The sequence below is a fragment of the Notamacropus eugenii genome, chromosome 2, assembly GCF_028372415.1.
Source record: "Notamacropus eugenii isolate mMacEug1 chromosome 2, mMacEug1.pri_v2, whole genome shotgun sequence".
Taxonomy (NCBI): Eukaryota; Metazoa; Chordata; class Mammalia; order Diprotodontia; family Macropodidae; genus Notamacropus; species Notamacropus eugenii.
In genome coordinates this window covers 52,479,353-52,492,072 of record NC_092873.1, presented here as the reverse complement: position 1 = coordinate 52,492,072, position 12,720 = coordinate 52,479,353, and the positions used below count along the sequence as shown (strand labels likewise).

The window sequence follows — 12,720 nt, the reverse complement described above, 5'->3', positions numbered from 1 at the left end:
GTTTCGTATTTGTAGGGGGTGGGGAGAATGCTTAGCAGCAGACGGAAATCAGACTCTTGCAGTTTCACATGTGTGGGGAACTCCCAGGTGAGAAAACTCCCTCTGTCATCACAGATTGCCAGCTTTTAGTCTTGAGCCCTGAGAATTTCAGTGACTTGTCCAGGATCACACAGCCAATATGTGTCAGAGGCTGGACTTCACCTAGATCCTCCTAGCTGCAAGGCCGGCTTTCTCTCGGGGATGTCACACTATCTCCCATGTCAAGGGTGGCACATAATCTCTCACAACCCACTACAATAAGAGATCTCCTGGAAGTACCATCCAACCTCCCAAACCTCCCCAACATCCCCAAAGTGTATAAGCATCTATAAAAACACTCCAAGTGACTCAGAGTCTGGGAGGAAGTAGCTCAAGGCTACAGAGCTCACTAAGCATCTTCATTTTCTGCCTGTTTTAGACATTGTTTGGGAGTAGATTGTGTCTAATTTAACTGGCTTCGCCAGGAGGGAAGAGGACAAGAAGTGATGTTCCCTCCAGCCACTGGACAGTGAAATAAGCCATAAAGACAGTCAGAGCCAAAGATGGAATGGTTGTGAGTTCTGAGACTTTGAGAGAAGCAAAACAGTAATGACACACTCTGAATCAATAATTCTTGTCCAGTTCCTCCTTGCCTTCCATCCACCAACCCCTTTTTAATCATTGGCAAAAAGCTCAAAAAGCTACAATCAGAACCAAGCCAAAGTAACAAAATACTTAATCTGACACTGACCTGGGTGTTTGGGACATTTCCAGAGCTTAGAGAAGATACAACCCATGTCTCAAGAAGACCCTCTGAAAGATCACAGTCATTCCTGGACTGGTAGCAACTTGGCAGGGGAGGGTCAATGCAGCATCCAATTTATGAATACATCCAATGGGTGAATTTTCTCTAGTAGGAAAGACAGATTAGAGGAAAAGACAAGTGGAAAGAGACAATAGGGAGTTAGAGAATATCTTTTTTGATCTAGCCCCAGAAGAAAACTGTAATGGAGCCACGATTGTTGAGAGGAATGAGGTAGAGATCTATTCTTTACCCATTCTTAATCAATGAGTTAAATGAAGTCAGAGCTTTATAGATACTAGGAGGAAGAGCTAAAATATTAGCTATCAGAGTCAAGATTCTAAGGTCTCAACAAGTCAAATGGGTTAAATCTAAGAAGATAAAATATAATAAGGATAAATGCAAAATCTGACACTTGGGATCAAGAAATCAATTTCACAAGTCCAAGGTAGGAAAGATATGGATAAGCAATAAAATGTGAAAACGATCTTAGAGATTTTGGTGGATTGTGAATTCAACACATGTGAACAGTATGAATAAAGCAGTCAAATAAAAAGCTAACGCCATCCTGGGTGGCTTTTACTTCAGCCAGAGTGCGCTTGGCTAAGGAAACAAGAGTCCTCCTGTACAATGCCTGGGTCATAATAAAGTGGGTTGAGTGGGGGTTGGGGGGAGGGCACATTTTAGGAGCAGTAGGTTGGGGTAGGTTAGAAGAGAGTGATTAGAATTGTAAGGTCATTTAAAGTTGATTACTATCTTCCAGTATTTAAAGGACTGTCCTATGGAAGAGGGACTAGACTTCTGCTTGACCCCAGAAAGCAGATCTAAGAACACCAGTCAGAAGTATTCTTTCCAGAGCAGTGGGACAGATTTCAGCTCAATGCAAGGGAAAAACCACCTAGTCACTGGAACTTCTCACATGGTCAATAATCTTCCTGGGGAGGCAGTGAGTTCCCCCTCACTGGGAAACTTTGTCTTTAGGCAAAGGCTAAGTAATCACCTGTCAGGGACATGGTAGACACTCCATCTCCATCCCCAGAACTTTGCACAGGCTTTGTCTTTTCCTCTTCTTCTGACACTCAGAATCTCCGGTTTCCCCAGAAGCTCAGCTCAAGTATTACCTTGGAGGACTCCTGGTGTGACCTTTGGGAGTCAACTCCAGCCCCTAGTGCTTCCTTGTGACCTTGTATTGATTTTATGCACATCTTTTCCTTATAGAGAATATTCCAAAAGTTTTCATTCCAAAAAGCTCCAATCTGCACCAAGATTTTTGGGACACCCTGCCTATGTGCATAGAACACGAGTTCATTGAATACAGGGCCAGGGACTGTTTGCTTTTTGTATCCCTGACACTTAGTAATTCCTGGACAAATAAGCCCTTGTTGCTTGACTGACTTGTGGGTGGCATTTCCCCAGGCTAGCTCAGCCTGGCTCACAGGCTCAACTTTCAGACAAGTCACAATCTTCAGCACCCTCCCACCCCACTATCACCCTAGGATTTCTAATAAATGAGGGCTGGGGTGATCAGGACAGGTTTGCCCTGCAGAGGAAGCTCAGCAACTTCTCCCTAGTGCCTTGGGTCCAAGGGAATGGCCACCATTTCCCATCCAAAATCTTTTCCTTAAAGACTAACCCAGAAAGTTATCTGTCTGGGCCCATGGAAGGAAGGAATGGGGTGATCCCTTGAAGTCCCTTCCCATTCCAGGATTCTCCCTGGCTCCTCAGAAGCCTCTGAGCCCCAGGGCTGGACAAGTTGCTTGTTGTCTAGAGGAAGGGGAGGCTTCATGCTCCCCACAGCTAATAAATCTCTGGAGCCAGTGGCCACCAAGGCATGCGCTGCTGGGCTGCCTACTTCCTAATTTCTGGCATCTTAAGCCCTTGTTTGGGAGTGGAGCACGCCTAACTGAACTGGATTCCTTGGGATGAGAGACGACAAGAAATCTCGTCCCCTCCAGTCATTGAGCGGTAATGAGTGTGAGAGCAGCTAAGACTGCCAGCGTCATAGATAAATCCTAGATGGAATATTTGTGGCTTCTGAGACTTTTAGTGAATCAAAACAGAAATTACGAGCTCTTAGTCAATTATTCCTGTCTAGCTTCCCCCTCCCCCCCTCCACCACCCTCTTTCTTTTTCATCTTATAAAGACAGAAACGACCGCAATCAGAATTGAGCTGAGACCATGGAAAACTTAGCAAAATGAGACCGTTGTGAAACAAATTGGCAGCAGGGAGGGAGAGCCAAGCTTCAGATGCCCATAAGGGGGAAGCTGTGAATTCTGACCCTGCTTGGTGCTCTGGGAATGCAGTGTGACATTGAATAAATGAGTTCACCTTTGTTTTCTTATCTGTAAAAATGGCCTGGCAATATATCCGTTGTAGGGTTATTCTGAGCACAGTCTTTTTTTTTTTTCTCTTATTTTTCTAAAACTGAGTGATCACGTGGTATTCTAACACACATTCATAAGATAGTCTCTGGAAACACCATGGTACACTGGACAGATTATTGAATTTGTAGACTGAGGAGCTGAGTTCAAATCTTACCTCTGACTTTGAGGGACTGAGTGACCTTGGGCAAGCCACATCTCTGGTTTTGGTTTCCTCGTTTGTAAAATTAAGGAGTTGGATTAGATGGCCTCTCAGATTGTCTTAAAACCCTAAACCTAAGATCTTATGACTCAGTTTCTCTGGGAGCTTTGGTCTCTAGCATTATACCCTATCCCACTCACTCCCAAGCATCCTCAGAGAACTATGCTTATAGACCTCTTCAGGGGACAGAGGGCAGTTTCCATATGGGCTGGAGCTAAGGATAGAGAGTTCTTTATCAACATTAGTTTTTATTGGATAAACAGATTTTCAGAAATCCAGGGAGTCACCTGGGAAAAAAAGTTCCTCTGAGTGACGTGTCTAATTTTGGAAAATGTCACCAGACTTTCATAGGCTCCTAGGTCTAGAGCTAAGAGGGACCTGAAATACATCATGTTCAACCACTTTATTTTACAGATAAGGAAACTGAGGCCCAGCAGGGAAAAGTGACACAGGACTGTAGCCTTGTAGTTCTAAAGTTGGAAGGGAAACATCTCTTCCACTAGATCCCTAAGCATCGAGTTCCCACCATTCATTTTACACATGGAGAAACTGAGTCCAAGAGAGACTGAGTTGACTCACTCACAGTCACACAAGTTAAGTAACTTGCCTAGGGTCACACAGCCAGTAAGCCTCAGAGACAAGGACTTGAACCCAGATCCTCTAAATACAGCACCAGATTTGGAGCTGGGAGGAACATCAGAAGCCCCCTAGTCCAACCCCCTCAAATTACAATTAAAGAAAGTTAAGAACCAGAGAGCCTAAGTGATTCACCCCAGGCCACACTGGTAGAATTAAAGGATCACAGATTTAATTCTAGGAGGGACCTTTATAGGCCATGTAGTCCAAATCCTCCTTTTATAAATGAGGAACAAAGGCCCAGAGATGGGAAATGACTGCCCAAAGAAATGAATCTCATAAACAAAAGAAGTGAGATTCAAACCTAAGTCTTGAGTCTTTATAAAAAAGCATCTTAAGAAGATTTTTATCATGTAATTCATGAATTTGTTGTTTAGTTGTTTCATTTGTGTCTGAGTCTTTGTGACCTCATTTGGGGTTTTCTTGGCAGAGACACTGGGGAGGTTTGTCATTTCCTTTGCCAGCTCATTTTACAGATGAGAAAACTGAGGCAAACAAGATTAAGTGACTTGCCCAGGGTCATACAGTAAGTGTCTAATTGTGCACTGTCTTAAAACCACTATACAGAAATCTGTCTTTTACACAGAAGGCCAACCTATCAATAAGTCTGTAAACCAAGTGGCTGTTATTTAGCCCAAGTAATGGAGGGGATGATTTTTCACTTGACAATGGGCTTTTTCAGTTTCCAAAAGGGGTTATCATGGGATGTCCTTAATTTTGCTATACATGTTATATGGAAAGGGAGATCAGCTCAAACCTCACCATCTCTAAGAAGCCTCTTCTAACCCCCTGCCCTGAGCTCCTAGGGACTCCTCCCCAAGTTACCATGCCGCTGTAAAATAGCGCAGAATCGCTGGCATTTAAATAGGCTCTGGTTGGCAAAGCACTTTGCATATGATATTCTGTGCGATCTTGACCACAGCCCGGTGAGGAAGGCATGATTATGATTACTTTTATTTTACAGCTAAAGAAACTGAGGCTGAGAGATACTCAGTGATGTGCCCAAGGTCAAGTGGCTAGTGTCTAAGGCAGGATTTGAACTCAGGTCTTCCTGCCTCCAAGTCCAACATTCTAGCCACGAAGATGGTATCACCTCGCTGCCTTCTTAGCACAGGCTGGCATATGCTGAACACTTAATAAATAGCATTGACTGATTTGATTTTTCTGTATATCTACACAGGTATGAGCTGTAGTCCCCATTAGACTGTAATCTCCTTGAAGGCAGGGATTGTTTCACTCTTCTCTTACTGTCCCCAATGCCTAAAACACTATTCACTCAATTAGTGTTCTTGTCTGACTCTTCATGACCCTTTTAGGGTTTTCTTGGTGGAGATCCAGGGGTGGCTGGCCATTTCCTTCTCCAGCTCATTTTACAGATGAGGAAACTGAAGAAAACAGGGTTAAGTGACTTGCCCAGTGTCACAAGTGTTTGGGTTGTAATTTGAATTCGGGAAGATGAGTCTTTTTTGACTTTCAGGCCCAGCGGTCTGTGCACTGTGGCACTGCCTAGCTGTCCTATGTGCACTCAATAAATGTTTCTTGGGTGACTGATGGTTAATTCATAGGAACTTTTAAGTCAGCTTTTCAAGATAAATGCCATTGGGATGGAGAACAAGCCATTGGAAGAGCCCTCACAGTGGGAAGGGAAGAAGCCAGGGCATCCCTCAGGGCCCAGAGGAGCAGAGGGGCTTGTCGAGGGTAGGCCACCAGAGGGAGAAAGCATGCCATCTGCTAACTCCCCATTTTAACAAATTATTCTGGCAAACGAAGTGCCAAGCTCAGTTGCTTAGGCAGCTAGATAGAGTATTGATTAGAGCTGTGGACTAGGAGTCAGGAAAACTTGGCTCAGATCTTACCTCTGACACTACCTTCCTATCCTTAGACAAATCACTTCACTTTCCCAGACCTCAGTTTCCTCTTCTGTTAAAATGAGGGGGTTAATTTAAGCAAGCATTTATTAAACACCTGCTGTATATGAAGCACCATGCTTAATGTTGAATACAAAGACAAATGGAAGACTTTTCATTCCTCCAAATTCCCTGTTAGCAATAGACCTATGGTCCTAAGATTCCATGATGTGGGTGGGCTTTAGTCTCAGTCCTGCTATTTCCAGCTGTTCAGCCTTGGGGAAGACACTCCCTCTCTCTGGGCCTTAGTTTCTCTTCTGTAGAAGGAACTCCAAAGTCTTTCCCAGGTTGAACCCATAGGACTTAATGAGTCTATTACAGGATGCAGACAATCATACTAGGTGGCTGGATACAACGCTGCGGAGGCTGTTCCTCGAACCCTCCCATCTCTCAGCATCGCCTTTTCTGAGGATTCCCATTCTCCCATCGCCTTGTTCCAGGGCCCTCAAGAAGACAGTTATCTTTATGGTGAGATGGATTAGGCTATGACCCCCTTGAACTATGTGCTTCTTACATGCCTGTGCAGAGAAAGCAAATTCGCCAGATCCCTTTCTGCTCAGACTATAAAACATCCACAGAGGAATTCCGGGAGACATACTTCTTGGTTTTAAAGGTTTGCTTGTCTTTCTGTAACTGCCTCCAAATTAGAGAAAGGCTCCAGACAAGAGCAGAAAGGGAGGGGACTGGGGGACACTACGGGCTCTAAACCAGAAATGCTTCCATTTAATTGCCTAAAAATTTCAATCGTTCAATCTGGTAATTAGAGAGTTGGCTGATTCAAAAAGCAATTTCCTTTGGAGGACGGAGGAAAAAAAGGTAAAAAGAAGGATAATTGAATCTAAGTAAGTGTTTTACCTGAAATATTAAATACCAAATCTTAGGCTGCCTCCAAGGACCGCTCTGCTGGTGTCTGATCCTTTGTCTTCTTAGTGGGGGCGTCTGTAGGCTGGGCACTCCAGGCTGACTGGGTCAGAGTTCTACCAGGAGTCTGAACTGGGGGCTAGGGGGAGGTGGAGAAGGAGAAAGAAATAGCTTAAGAAGAGATTTATGAGGGAAAAGAAAATATCAGAATAATAAGCAGAATCTCTGTGAACTATGGGGTTTTTCCACTGGCTGGCCAGCCGTCCTTGGAAATGCTTTGATGAGCAACCCAAAGTCAAGGTCATTCTCTTCAAACTTGGAAAGGCCTGATTTTGAAGATGGAATACAGTAGAAAATTTTTGTAAAAGCTAACACAGAAGGGAGTACCCAGAACCAAGAGAGCAATGGATCCAGAGAAAATGACAACCAATACCTGAGGTCTCTGTATTTATAATGGTCAAGCTGGGCTCCTAAAAAGACAGATGAGAATGTGCCTTCCTCCTTTCCTTGCAGAGGTGAGGGACTATGGGTCAGACCTCATTAAAATGTTGGTTAATTTGCTGACCTGCTTCTTCTCCCCTTTCCTTTCCTTTTTCTCTTCCAGTCTCAGATACTTTGTAACTGTATGACCCTGGGCAAGTCACTTCACCTCAGTGCCTCAGTTTCCTCAACTGTAAAATGGGGATAACAATAGCACTCACCTCACAGGATTGGTGCGAGGATCATATGAGATAGCAGACTGATTGACCATCTGGTCACACAGCAATTGAGGCAGGATTTGAACTCAGATCTTCCTGACTACAGGACCAGTACTCCAGAGATTCACTGAGACACCTAGCTGCTTCAAGTGCCAGCATACTGTTTCTGGAGTCAGCAGCTGAGCTCAAATTTTTCCTCTAAGACTTACTGCCTCTGTGATCTGGGATGAGTCACTAAAACTGTAGGAACTCCATTGTCTTCAGAACTGATGACCTCTGAGTCCCTTTCAAACTCTAGATTCTACCAGCCTCCTCAGGATAGTAATAATTATTAATAATTGTAGCTAATATTTATGTGATACTCTCACAAAGAGATAAATGTGTGGTATGTGTATATTACATATGTATATATGAATATGTATGTATATATATATGAATAGATAGATATGTAACAATCTTCTGAGTAAATCTAGTATTTTCTCCATTTATAGATGGGAAAACCTTGGGCAAAATTTATTTGCTTGGGGTCATATGGCTAATAGATGTCTGGAGCAGGCTTCAAACTGGGGTCTTCTTGAAATTCAGTGACACATCCACTATACCAACTAGCTGCCTAACATACTGAAATTATCCATGCTTAATAAAGTATATGAAACTAGAAGATCCCATTTTTAAGAGGAAACGCCATCACATCCAAAAGCCAATTCTCAAAGCCAAGGAGATGTCACTGCCTTTGGCTTCAAGGAGAGATTTATGGGGATGGATCTCCAGGGAGTTAGAGATGTGTCCAGAAGGGCTCCCTTCCTTACCCAAGGGGTGCTGGCATCACTGAAAAACTCCGAGCTCTTAGAAATTGCCTTGACTCCTTCTCCTGGGCCCAAAGCCCTCCATCAGTGCTGACATGGGTACCATTAGATTCTAGCCTAGGCTGTCCCTGAAAACATAGTCATGGTCACTCAGTGTGTGGGCTGCTAGCCAGCAGAATAGACCCCTGGGGTAGATGCCTGAAGTCATCAGGACAGAATTGTGAACAAGTTATCACGTGGGACGCTTCCCTGGGGAGAGATGCAACTGAGCCGAGGATGAGTGTTCTGAAACCAGCCCAGGATTCTTCTTGGAGGATACAATGACTCTCTAGGATTTCCCTGAAGCACAGGGGAGCACTGGATTCTGGCCATCATGCCAATCTCTTTTCCAATGCTCCCAGCTTAGGGCAAGAAACAGTCCTAGATAGGGAGGGAACTGGGGACTCTGGTCTTTCTGGCCTCAGCAAGCGGAGGCCCGAAGTAACCCTAGTATAGGGACACAGAGAAGGACACTGAGTTTCCATCAGTAGCCTGTCTTGCGACTCCTTGGGGGCAAATCGGTTCTAAATGAGACACTCAAAATCACAACCAATGAAGAAGACAGAAGGCACATTCATGGGTGGGGGCCAAGATCATAGATCACAGATTTAGAGATGGAAGAACTCTAAAAGACCATGGAGTATATCCCCATTTTACAGGTGAGAAAATTGAGACCTAGAGAAGTGAAATAACTTAGGATCTAGCTCTAGAACTGAAAGGCATATCAGATGCCATCAAGTCTAACCCTCTCATTTTACAGATGAGGAAACTGAGGCTCAGAGGCAGACCTAGAATTAGAAGGGACCTCAAATGCCATCTAGTACAAGACCTTCATTTTATAGATAGGAAAACTGAGGCCCAGTGAGGTTAAGTGACTAGCCCAAGATCATATAATTTTTAGAGGCTGGATTTGAACTCAGTTCCTATGACTGGAACGCTGTGCTGAAACCTGGTGACTTCTGAGGGCACAGCTTGAGCCTGGCCCACCAGTGAGGTCCCTTAAGTTGAAGCTGCTGGGTGGTTGGTGTTTCCTGGCCTCTGATAATAAGAGAGTCCCAGTCCCCCTCCCCACGTTCCCTTGGCTTCAAGTGGGGTGCCAGAAGCGAGGCTCTCCTGACAATGGAAGGGCTTTTGAAGTGGGCATTTTGGAGCCAATAAAGCAGGAAGCATTTTGCAAACACGGGAGCAGGAGGATTTATGAAACGGAAGGTGAAAGACAGCACATTAGTCACCCAGGTTTGGCATTCAGAAACCTTCCCGAGACTGAGGTTGAGTTGGAGACAGATGTGCCCAGCCCACCCCCAACCCCTCCCTTTGCAGGTGGGAAGTCAAACCTCACCCAGCAGAAGGGCTCGATTTCAGTCAATGGGGACCTATTATCAGGGGGCTCATGCCCTACCAAAGTTCAGACAGGCATGGCTGAGGTGAACAAAGAGTAGGGTGAGCCAGGAAGAGCCTCAAGCAGAGGGTGGCAAGCCCACAGAGGGATGGGACATAGCTGCAAAAGCATTGGGGCAAAGCTAGCATCTGGGAGACAGTGACCTGGTGTAGGGTGACAATGGAGAAGAGAGGAAAAAGCAGACCCCTGCTCCAGCTTCCTAGCTATGAGCTCTCCACAGCACTGCGCGTTAAGCATAGTGGAGACCTGATGAGTCTGTAATGGATGAATGGATCCATGAATGAACCAACAAATGAAAGAAAGAATCAATGATGAATCCATGAGGAGATTGGGGGCAAATAATAGAAGGGCTGAACCCAAATGGGAAGGCACCACAGGGCTGGGTGGCTAAAGTTCCCTGCAGCTTTGCTTCTTTAAATGGCTCAGAAAGCAACAGTTTTCCTGGGTGGAAAGGCAGTTTTAATGGAGGAAGCATCCACCATTTCTCTAGCAAGGATGTCAAGGAGAGGGGGAGGGGTGTTCTTCCCTTCTGAGTCCTGAAATACCTCTGTTGAGAGAAAAGTTTTTTTATTCCCCAGTGAAAAGTTTTTTTATTCCCCAGTGGGAATTAAATCTGTGTACACATACATACACATACATAGAAATGTGTATTTCCTTTGCAAAGTTTGGAAAGATGCTCCCAAACAGCCCAGTGAACCTGGAGACTTAGTAGAGCCATGTTGTATGGCCAGATTTAAGCTGCAAAATCATTCAGCCACAAATACAAGAAAGAATTGTGAGCATCTCAAAGTGGAAACAGCCTCCACCATTACATATCAAAACCCATCTATGAATAATAAACCAAACTTAGAGAGCTGGCTAAAGCACAGGAGAATTTGAAGTGATCAGCTCAGGGTCATACAGCTAATGAGTACCATGGGCAATATTTGGACCTAAATATTCCTGGCTCCAAGAGGGATAGAATGGAAATGGCGCTGGAAGTGGTGTAAGAGGACCTGGTTCAAAGTACCACCTCCAATGATCACTCCCTGTTACCCTACACAAATCACTTGCCCATATGGTCCTTGTTTCTTTACATATACAACAAGGGGGTTGAATTTTATGGACCTTCCAGTTCTGCAGATCTTTATGTTCAGTGGAAAGAGGAGTGGCTTGGGAATCAATGGTCTTGGGTTCAAATCCTGATATTTCTATTATATATGTGACTGTGGTCAAATGCTTGAATGTCCCTGGAGCCCATATTTCTCATCTGTAAAATGCTAGGATTGGACTAGATGCTCACATGTTTCCTTCCACGTTGAGTTCTATGATCCCATGATTTCTCCACACTCTGCCAAGCTGCCTCTGCTCAGCTCCTTCACTTGGAGGCATACATAACTCACATTTATACAACACTGAATATATTCTCATTCCTCACACAACCTTGAGAGGGAGGTCCTATTATTATTCCCATTTTACAAATGAGGAAACTGAGGAAAACAGATGAAATGACTTGTCCAGGGTCACACAGCTGAGTGTCTGAGGCCAGATTTGAGCACAGGTCTTCCACAGGTTCAATGCTCTATCTACTGTGCCACCAAGATAAGGACTGAACCTGTTATTTCATTGGTATAAGACATTCCTTCTATCAATCCAGGTCAGCAGCACCTTCTCTGCAATTTAAACTGAAAGGCTGAATGATATACCTAAGATCAGGTAACCAGGATGCGTCAGAGGCAGGATTTGAACTCAGATCTTCTGTTTCTCAACTCTTCCCATGACATCCTACTGCCTGTCAGTTTCTTTCTGTGTCGTGGATGAGAGTGGGGGTGGGTGAGGATAGGGGAAATTGTTACTGAATACAGAGATTTTGGGCTGCACAAAGAACAACGCCATTTCTAATACTTTCTGGGGATAAACAGGTGATGGCTCCTCTGGATCCTACCCTTGTTAGAACACATCTAAAATAGAACTGGGTTCAGCTGGGGGCAGCATAGCTGAAGAAGGTCATTGCTAAGCTGTAAAAGTCCAAGGAGGTCAACCAGGGTGCTGAAGGACCTGGGCTCCATGTCATTTGAGGTTTAATCGAAAGAACTAGGAAAGAGAGAACAAAGAGAGAGAAAGAGAGAGAAGGAAACAGAGAGAGAAAGACAGAAACACAGAGAGACAGAGTGCTGTATCCCCAGCACTTATCACAAAGTTTGGCACACAAGAAACACTTCTGGAATGCTTGCTGACTCAATGACTAACTGGTTCATCCCATTAGGTTCATCTTCATAAATCCCTTGCTCCATAGTTTCCATGAGTCCCATTAGAACTCAGCACAATGAAGCAGAGAGAGAACTGACAGGAACTCCTGGTTTTGCCGCTTACTACTGGTGTGGCCTCAAGTAGGTCACTTCACATGATGAACCTCATTTTCCTCAACTGTAAAATTAAGGAGTTGGATCTGACAACCTCTAAGGTCTCTCCTAGCTCTTGATCTAAGATCCAATGGTGATAAACATTGGTCCAAATAGAGTGATGCTAAGATTCCTCCAGAGGACCATGCCATGCAAGCCATAAATCACAGCACATCAGACCTGGAAGAGGCCTTAGGTGTCATCAAGTCCAACCCTCTTATTTTTACAGATGAGGAGACTAAGGGACCTGCCCATATTCACACAGCCAGGAAGTAACAGAGGCAAGATTAGGATCTAGGTCCAGGTTCTTTGCCTCTGACTCCAAGGCCGAGGTTATCCCACTCTCTGAACACCACCTGACATCCCTACCCCTATCCTCAGTGGCTGGATCCAAAGAGCTAGTCAGTATAGACCTAGAGGTTCCCAACTTCTGTAGAGTGGAGGTAGGGAAAGGAAAGGAGGAGTCATTCACTGGTAGGGCCTAGAAGGCATACTTCACTGACTGAGAACAATATTTAAGTTGAGATCAAGCACCTAGACTCTCGCCAGCTCCATTTTGGCAGCTCCAATGCAAACAGAGCCAGATTG

General features: G+C 44.6%; 1 protein-coding gene across 2 annotated transcripts in view; it reads right to left on the bottom strand.

Moving 5' to 3' along the window:
• The window catches only part of MYL10 (myosin light chain 10), a 41,908-nt gene extending 34,886 nt beyond the window's left edge, over positions 1-7,022 (bottom strand). The window contains exon 1 of one of the 2 annotated variants that reach the window (XM_072640321.1): positions 6,804-7,022. The gene's annotated coding sequence lies outside the window, so the exon portion shown is untranslated. The remainder of the gene's footprint in view (positions 1-6,803) is intronic. The other variant, XM_072640320.1, reaches the window with a different exon arrangement.
• Positions 7,023-12,720: the final 5,698 nt, after the last annotated feature.